Here is a 9,761-nt window from a genome sequence, read left to right as displayed (position 1 = left end):
GCTTCGGATCCTCTGTCTCCCTCTCTCTTTGCCCCTCCCCTGAGCTTTCTCTCTCTCTAAAATAAATAAACAGGTAAAAATAAATAAATAAAATATTTTTAAGTAAGGACATGATTAGGGTCAATTTTCAAACTGCAGTGAACAGTAGGAAGCGAAATTCTCTATTGTTCTACTTTCATCCTACCACCCCCTGCCCCTGAGGCTCCACCCCTGTGTACTAAGCTTACTAGTGTCTTTGAGCGCCAGCTGAGAGTGCATCTTCTACCCACCACAACTTGTCTTTGCAGCAGCTTTGGCCATCAGAGAGCTGTAAACGTGAACTGCATTTACTCTCCCTTCCTGTGTTTGCTTTTGCCACACTTCCCTTTGCTCGGATGCAATCAGTCTACCCAGAGAGTTATTATAAGGTGAGACCCAGGGAGCCATGCCCATGTTTGCTGTACAGATATTGTTGAAAACCTCATTCACTTCCTTACAGTGTTTTCTCAGTGAAGACCTACAAGAGAAATTTGTCTGTAGTTTCTCAGAACTGGGAATGGTTCGGTTTCTCCTGATTTGTTTTCATCTAAAGGATTATTAGAATTGCTATGACCACAAGCAATTACAATTACCTTAAATAATTAATTTAATAAATTAATTACCTTAAAACCTAGTGGTGTAAGATGATAGTTTATTATGCACATGAATCCTGTTGGCCAGGAATTCCAACATGGCAAGGTGAGGTGTCTTGTCTCTGCTCCACAGTGTCTGGGGTCTTAGCAGGAAGACTCAAAGGCCGAGAGCTAGAATCTTCTGTAGGCTCATTCCCTCATATGTCTGATGCTGGCTTTAGCTAAAATCTTCACAGGGGCTGTTGGTAGACTTACACATGGCTTCCTCATGTGGCCTGGGGGCTCCTCACATATGGTGGCTACGTTCCAACGGTGATCATCCCCAAAGAGAGAGAGCTAGGTAGAAACTGTGTCATCTTTTATGCCTAGCCATGGACATCACATAGCATCACTTCTATTCCTTTACACTTGTTGAAGCAGTCACAAAGTCATTCCCCAGGTTCAAGGGGAAGGGAAGTAGAGCCCACCTCTTGAAAGGGAGCAGTAAGTTTCCAGAGAAACACAAGGAATGGAAATATTGCTATGTCCATTTTTGGAAAATATGATTGGCTACAGAACCCTCTGATACATGGTCTACTCTATATACTAACGACTTAGAAATCCTACAGGAGAATTTGCAGCCACTTCAATGAGGTCCCATGACTTCATGCTGGGCGTTGTGTGCATTAACCTCACTCTGGCTTCATAATGGTTTTCCTCTTATTTTCCTTTTGCTTCATTCTCCTCCTCAACTTTTATTTTATCTTACGTCTTTTATGTACCTTCTTGAATCACTGCAAATAATCTTGGGGGAAAACTAAGATATAAGTGAACTAAAATGGACCTCCAGCAAAAGAAATTACTTCCAAGTATCAAATTAATTTCAACAGGAAGAATAAGAACATGACGTACAGGATTCAAATACCAACAAATACTCTCTGTTATTCAAATTTCAACCTTAATTTACATTGACTTAGAATGGAAACCCAGAAGAGCAATTGATTTTTTTCAAGTCAATTTTTTTTTTATCTCTACAATGGAATAGCTTTGATTCATCAACTGGAAAAGTATGTTAAATAAGTGAATTCAATTCACAATTTTCTGCAGTTTGGAAATACGAATCTTGAATACTTCTGCAATACTTATTTCATCTGCTTAAAAAGGTTTGTGTTGCACTACTTAAAAATAATATACTTTTTCTGAAAAGGTAGGCTAAGAATTCATTAAGATTCTTGGCATAACTTTTTACAAAGAAGATAATACTATTTAATTTTTCAATGAAGCAATTATGTAGTCTTCCTATCTTTTCCACTAAAGATGAGATACTGCATAATTTCTCCCATGGCATAATTAACATTTTATTTGACACATCTATATTAGGGATTCCTTATCTATGAAGAGCAATGAGTTTTATTAAATATGTCATCTACCATATCAGATTTGTTATAATCAAGTTTCATTTTGCTTCATTTCTCACTGCACTACTTCTGGGCTGCAAAACCAATTTACTCCCTGTATATAAATTGGTTATTTCATGACAAGGTAGCTACTATAACTATTAAGTGCAAAACCTACCATAGCACAGACTGCAATTGCCAATTTAGCTACACCTAGATTAGGAAGCTAAGATGTGATTATACTGTAAAAAAGATTAATTTAACAGCTTTGTGATTATTTCTCATGGACATCCGTCAGCGTAACTAGGGGTTCACAGCAACAGAATTCTCCAAATTGGAGGAGTTAATGTTCTTAAAAACCACGAAGATTTATATGTGAAACACTGAGTCTTTTGTGACTTTATTGTTAGAATTAGAATTAATTACTTAAGGTTTCACTGATCTTTTGGGGGTAAGTTGGAGGACAATTGAATAGGTTAGTTAGAACAGCAATCACATGACTAATAATCATCATAACGTATCAAGTCACCGTTCCCTTTACACACCTTTCAATTTCCTGCTTTGTTAACTTTGTTTCTGCTGCATTGAAGTGCCCTCCTCCAGCTCCACCCTGTACCCTCTTGCTGGGGTTCTATCCCCAGTTCAAAGCTTAGATTCCTTACCAAAAATTGCAGGGTCTGGGTCTTTTACACTTCCTCCCACGTAGATTCTCTCCTTCATTCTGTGCTTTGGAGATTGTGCTCATTAGTGTGTCCTTGCATTTTATATGTATCTGTCATTTTCCCACAGCCTCCTCCTAGCTTCCCCTCTTCAGTAAGTTCCTTGTGGGAAGTACTGTGTCTTGTGCATTTTTGTCTCCCCACAGCACTCAGGCCAGGGCTCTGCACATAGAAGGTGGTCAAAATTGTTAATTGAATTATAAATGAAGGTTTGTGTGTCCACAAAGTTGAAATAAATGTTTGTAACCCCAAACCATTATGAGATGATTGCTATTACAGTCTGTAAGCCCACTGTCTTGCTAAAGGTATGCATGTGTGTGGCGTTATGTGTGAGACAGCATTTGGGCTGCATTCTGAGGCTCTTTTAAAAAAATTTTTTTTTAGGGGCGCCTGGGTGGCGCAGTTGGTTAAGCGTCCGACTTCAGCCAGGTCACGATCTTGCGGTCCGTGAGTTCGAGCCCCGCGTCAGGCTCTGGGCTGATGGCTCAGAGCCTGGAGCCTGTTTCCGATTCTGTGTCTCCCTCTCTCTCTGCCCCTCCCCCGTTCATTCTGTGTCTCTCTCTGTCCCAAAAATAAATAAACGTTGAAAAAAAAAATTGTTTTTAATGTTTATTTATTTTTTGAGAGAGAGAGAGAGAGAGAGAGAGCAGGGGAGGGGCAGAGACAGAGGGAGACACAGAATCCAAAGCAGGCTCCAGGCTCTGAGCTGTCAGCACATAGCCTGATGCAGAGCTCGAACTCACAGGCTGCCAGATCATGACCTGAGCCGAAGCCTACCATCCAACTGAGTGAGCCACCCAGGTGGCCCCAAGTCCTGAGGTGCTTAACACTCACATTTGTTTGCTCTCCTTAAATGCTCTCATTTAGTCAACGGCAGTGGCTTTAGAGAATGGATAGAGACTGTTGTCTGAACAGTACACTTCTGCCTTTAGTGACTTCCATCCTCCCCTCCTGTCTCTGACTTATTTGACTACAAGCTTTGCCTCCTCCTTGTAGACGCCACTTTGAAGCCAACAGGCTTGAGCAATGGAATGTGGAAAGGGCCCTCAGTGAGCACCTAGCTGAATATAAACAGGCCAACAGGTGACCCACCGCAGAATATCCATAGGTTCTAACTGTCCAATGGGCTACTTACAACTAGGCACAGTTACCAAAAAAGGAAAGATTTTCTGTCACCATACCTCCTCATCTTCCTGCTTGGAAAACAACCCCACCCACCACCTCATTGCAGACAGCCTCTCCTCTGCTGTCCTGCCTGCCGGTGGTGTAATATCCTTTGTTCTGCCTCAGGTGATTTCTTTCACCACCTGTGCCACTGGCTTGCACCTGATCTTGGTCTCACATTTAGGGGCCCCCGTCCAATTGAGAGACACCCCGTTTAGACACCACACCCTTCTGCCTTGCACCATTTAGGTTCAGAGTGGGATTTCAGACTGCCTGCCAGGATCTAACCTATTGCTTTCTTAGGAAGTCCCTGCTCAGTCTTCAGAGCCCCTGACCCTTCTTACCAAGGGAAGGAATCTCAATTTTGATGATATTCAAAGTGATATTAATGGAACTCATAAATTTTGGAATTAATGATATTAATATCTCAATATTATGATTTCAAAGTAAAATTAATAAAGATTTTTTCCAGACATGGACCTTATTATTATTAAAATTTTTTTTAATGTTTATTTTTATTTTTGAGAGAGAAAGAGATGGTGTGAGCAGTGGGGGAGACACAGAATCTGAAGCAGGCTTCAAGCTCTGAGCTGTCAGCACAGAGGCTGATGTGGGGCTCGAACTCACAAACGGTGAGATTGTGACCTAAGCTGAAGTCGGACGCTTAACCGACTAAGCCACCCAAGGGCCCCATTATTATTATTTTTACTCTGCATTAGTTCAGTTTCTAGTGGTTAGGGTTTTACTCTTGAGGCTCTTTTTAGACTGTATGGAAAACAGACAATATAATCTTCTACAGTAAGAGTGTTTTACAGTGACAAGAGTAAAGGTAAATGGTACCCAGTGGGCAAAGTAATGTGTTCATGTCTCTTCCCTTTGCACTCTTATTTGCTAAGACTAGGTCTTTGTGGATTGGAACAGACTGGCTTCTGGAGACGAGAGCGCCAGCCCAAACCAACACTCTGCTTCTGGCATTTTATGATCTATAAAGATTATTGGAAAATTTGTTGGCCTGTTTAATTTTCCTGTTGGAATCTCAGAGGCTGGTTTGTAGCTAATGTTAATGGACATTACTACCTTGAGCACAACAGCTCTATTTGGTTTTCTGTGAAATAAAACATTATGCGACAAATGTTTGGCTGTTAAAGACTTAAAGACAAAAGTATAGTTTACATTAGCAAATGTGAAGGGTTTTATGGCCTATTTTCTGTGCTTACCTCATTCTTGGTACCGGCATAAACTTTCTACTTTATTATATCTATGTTTCTGTTTTTTAGAACCTATTTTGAATTTATTTGATTTGGTTGTATTCCTTGAATTTTATAAGCAATCAGATCTTTTCTGGGTATAAGGTAGGTTGTACACAAATTTTAGAAAGCAAAAACAGAATAGTTTTTCACATTTAAGAACCATATGAAAATATTTCCAAGAAGGAATAAATATATGATAAAACTTTAATTAATCCTAATTTCATAAAGAGGCAATTCTGGCCAAGCGAATGTATGGTTAGGTCAGAGCTAATCAGAAAATGGCTGTGTTTCAACTATTGTTAAGAATCTTCCCGAAATGATCTTGCTGCCGTTTTAGTCTAGTGAGTGGAATGTACTGAACATAATTGATTTTTTCTTAGGTGGCTAAGGATCTCACAATGGCCCAGGGATAGTGTTGTGAACATTAATTTGGATTAGACCACCATAATTGGAGACATATAAGATTTAAGAGAGGGGCTGAATTTACACTGACCCCAGGACAAATTGTAAGTCGCTTAAAAAAAAAAAAACCAACAGAAAACTAAATCTCTTTTCTCAGTTCGGTTGTCAGTCACTCATTTCTTTTTTCTGACAGTGACTGGTAGCAAACAAAATCCCCCTAACCACTCCCTCACAAAAGAACACAAATATTTAATTAGACTTGATATTGAGGTCACTTTATCTGAGTAATTTAATGAATAATTTTGATTGAGACCTTAGTATTTACAGCTTTGGTGCTGTGGCACTACAATTAGGGATGAGATCACTGCTTCCTAAAATGGAATGAAAAACTTGGAATGACTCTCTCAAACTCAATTTGTCTTTGAAAATTCAGTAAAATATTGATTGGGAATTCTTAAATTAAGAAAATTAGGTATTTCTGGTAGAAACAATAAAGTTGTGTGAAAGAAGATAAAAAAAAAAGTAATCTCCTTTGCTGAAGTACAGGATAATTAGAGCCTAGTGAGAATTTTTAGCCTCGAATAAAAAAAGAAATTTTAACTGAATTACTGGTTGGAGGTAGAAAAGTCATGCCTCACCTATGTGATAGTTGGACATTTAGCATTCTCAATGATTCCCCATATAGGTACACACACATTCAAAATAAAATAAGAAAGCCCTCTTTTAGCGAGGAACTTCTATAGGATGGGATTGGAACCTACCTCAAGGTATACTTTGTATTATGTAAAACTTGGTTTAATAAGCTTGCTTGTTTTTTCTGGTGATCTTCAGTACTTTCTAGGTTTCAGAAGGCAGGGAATTAGATGCAATGAGGGGGACAGAGACAGAATGAGAGAGAGAGAAGAGATGGGTAGAGATGAAAGGGTCTGTTGTGTTGAGAATGTGATCTCACGAGTGTGCGCATGTGTCAGAAGGTGTGCTGTTGGAAGGTTTGACTGGGAAGTCAGCATATTGATAAATGGCAACCATTGTGGCAGAGAAAGGAGCAGAATCTTCAAAGATCTAGTTAGCTAGGAAGATTTACTCACACACTTCGTCAGCACATGTTTTGTAATTTTTTGTGGGTTGCCCAGTTAGGTGGGGTCACAAGAGGAGACAGAGGAGAGACTCAGGAAAACAGTTTATTGCGTGCACAGGTTCTAGAAGCAGGAGGCACAGCATATGTAGGGCCACATGGGAAAGCCCTCAGGCTGGTCAGCAGGCAGATGACAGGAGAGGGGAACACTGAAGCCATCACCTTTATTGGAGTTTCCTCAGGAAAGATAAGTCATGGCAAGAACAACAGTTTAGGATTGTCTAGTTTGACTAATTTTGGTGGGCTTTGGGCTAGGAGGATGATCTGGTGCCTGGCCCTGGGATGATTAAGGCAGAGGAATATTGCCTCCTGGGGTATTTGGGCCTGGGGTATTGCCTCCTGGGGTATCTTGGTGAATTGCAAGTCAATGGCATGTTTCCAGTTGGGCCCTTTGCTGTCTCTAAGAATTGGCAAACCCTGGGAAGGGCAATAACTCCATAGCCAGAAAGTTCTTTAAGATGTCAAAATATCAGAATATACAGAAAATTAAAAGTATTTACAATATAGCTCTGTCATCACTGAGAATCAATATGTAATATGCTGAAACCCAAGTCTATAATGATAGCATGACATTTCAAGCAGAGGTTAAATGCCCATACTCCTTTTCATAACTCAGACAAGTGAAAGACATTTTAGGCAGATTTTTTTCCAAGGTGAGTGTTCCTGTATGTGCCTGTGTGTGCTTAAGTGTTATCATCTCAGGTATAATCTTTGTTTTCCTGAACTGTATTTATCTAAATATAACGTTCTTTTTTAAAAGTTTATTTATTTTGAGAGAGAGAGGGCACGAGTGGATGAGGGGCAGAGAGAGAGAGAGGGAGAGAGAGAATCTCAAGCAGGCTCCAGAATGTCAGTGCAGAGCCCTACCCAGGACTCCATCCCCCAAACCGTGAGATCATGCGTGACCTGAGCCGAAATCAAGAGCTGGACACTTAAGGGACTGAGCCACACACGCACCCCTAAGTATAACATTATTTTCTTTAAAATTTTTTTTTTACTGTTTACTTTTGAGGGAGAGACAGAGACAGAGCGTGAACAGGGAGGGGAAGAGAAAGAGAGAGACACAGAATCTGAAACAGGCTCCAGGCTCTGAGCTGTCAGCACAGAGCCCGACGTGGGACTCGAACTCACAAGCTGTGAGATCATGACCTGAGCTGAAGTCGGCCGCTTAACCAACTAAGCCACCCAAGCAAACCATACGTTCGTAATGATAATACATTTATGGGATAGATGTATTTTCCAAGATAAATGGTATGTATGTTGTAGGAGTATTATTTTTTCCTGCATTTATGAAAAATATAAGTATACTACACTTTAAGTAAGTTCTCTGAAAAGAAAGTTTACTACTGTTTTAATGTTCAAGGGAGAAGAAAATATGCATGAAAAAATATGCCTTAACATTCTATAAATTCTACATACCTCTGAGTATGCCTGTGTTTGTAACAAATCATATACAACCATGCCCCCAATTTTTTTTTCACAGCTTCTCTCCAAAAGGCATTAGGATGTTTACGTTGTGCATAGATAGTAAACTGAGTAAGCAAGCACTAAAAAAAAAAAAAAAAAAAAAGCACCGAGTGATGCCTGGCATAATTTAATCTTTTATTTTAAACATTTGTCTTGATTTTAAAAATTGACATCTTCTCTGGAGAATGTTTCTTTTCACTCATTTCCAGGTGTGTCATTTGAAAGGCCTTCATGGGGGTTAATAACAGACAAGAGCTGAGCTGGTGAGTAATGTGTATTTAATCAGAACGCACTCTTTGTTCCCCCAATCCTTCTGCCTTTGTTCAAGTTCTCTGTTCTGCCTGATAAACACTGTGTGCCCTACTTCCTTCTATAAAAGCTACTACTCTACGAAATCTGTTTGATATTTTCCTTTTATATAATGAAACATTGATCATGACAAAGGGGAAAAAAAACCTTCTCCCTTTTTCTTCAACCATTGGAAAAACCTAATTGGATAAATGTATTGTGGCAACTCAGAAGGCAGAGAAGTAGTAAGGTTAGCAGAGTCTGCTCATATTTAGGGTATGTTTTTGACAGCTGCATTTTTTTTTTTAATGACAAACATCATTTAGATTGCTAAGAATTGCTCTGGGTTTTCCTGTTAGCTAATTCAGATGAAAGGATATAAATAACATCATATAAGCTATATGAGATAAATAGAAACCAAGAACATATTGCTATGAAAAGAAATGAAATTGAACTATATATACACCAAATTCCCCATAAATATGACATCTCTGAAATATAAGTATGATTATAAATTTAATTCATTTCAAAAATATCTAGTATCTGAACTTACACCTTCAAAATGAACTTTGTCACCTTCAGAACTGTGGCAGCGTGGTCAAAAGACTACTGGCTTTTAAGTCTAAATGAGTTATTTAGGCCTTTATTCTGGCATCACCACTGACTACCAAGCCATGGTACCTACCCGGGTCTCAGTTTCCATAATTATTATTAAAAAAAATTTAGTGTTTATGTATTTTTGAGAGAGAGAGAGAGACAGAGCATGAGCAGTGGAGGGGCAGAGAGAGAGGGAGACACAGAATCAGAACAGGCCCAGGCTCCAAGCTGTCAGCACAGAGCCTGACATGGGGCTTGAACCCACAAACTGTGGGATCATGACCTGAGCTGAAGTTGGACATTCAACCGAATGAGCCACCCAGGTGCCCCAGCTTCCTGAATTTTTAGTGGTGGTGATTATGCCTACTTCTCAGGGGCACTTGAGGCTTAAATGAGAGTGCACTAATCTGTGCTGTCTGGTACTCAACAAGTATTCCTCTCCCATTTAAGAATAAAATGGCTCAAGGGGCACCTGGGTGGCTTAGTCAGTTGAGCGTCCGACTTCAGCTGGGGTCATCATCTCATAGTCCATGGGTTCCAGCCCCATGTCCGCCTCTGTGCTGACAGCTTGGAGCCTGGAGCCTGCTTGGGATTCTGTGTCTCGCTCTCTCTCTGCCCCTCCCCTGCTCACACTCTATAACTCTCTGTCTCAAAAATAAATAAACATTTTAAAAAATGGCTCAAAACACAAGAGCAAGAAAGAGGAGGAGAGACTCTTGCTGTGTCTCCAGAGGCTATACTGCATCTATTTC

At 39.9% G+C, this 9,761-nt stretch overlaps 1 pseudogene; it reads left to right on the top strand.

The window, feature by feature from the left end:
• Window positions 1-709: 709 nt before the first annotated feature.
• LOC128315773 (60S ribosomal protein L10a-like) overlaps window positions 710-9,761 on the top strand; it is a 43,985-nt pseudogene continuing 34,933 nt past the window's right edge.

Source organism: Acinonyx jubatus, chromosome B2 (assembly GCF_027475565.1).
Source record: "Acinonyx jubatus isolate Ajub_Pintada_27869175 chromosome B2, VMU_Ajub_asm_v1.0, whole genome shotgun sequence".
Lineage (NCBI taxonomy): Eukaryota > Metazoa > Chordata > Mammalia > Carnivora > Felidae > Acinonyx > Acinonyx jubatus.
This window is presented reverse-complemented; position numbering and strand designations above follow the sequence as displayed.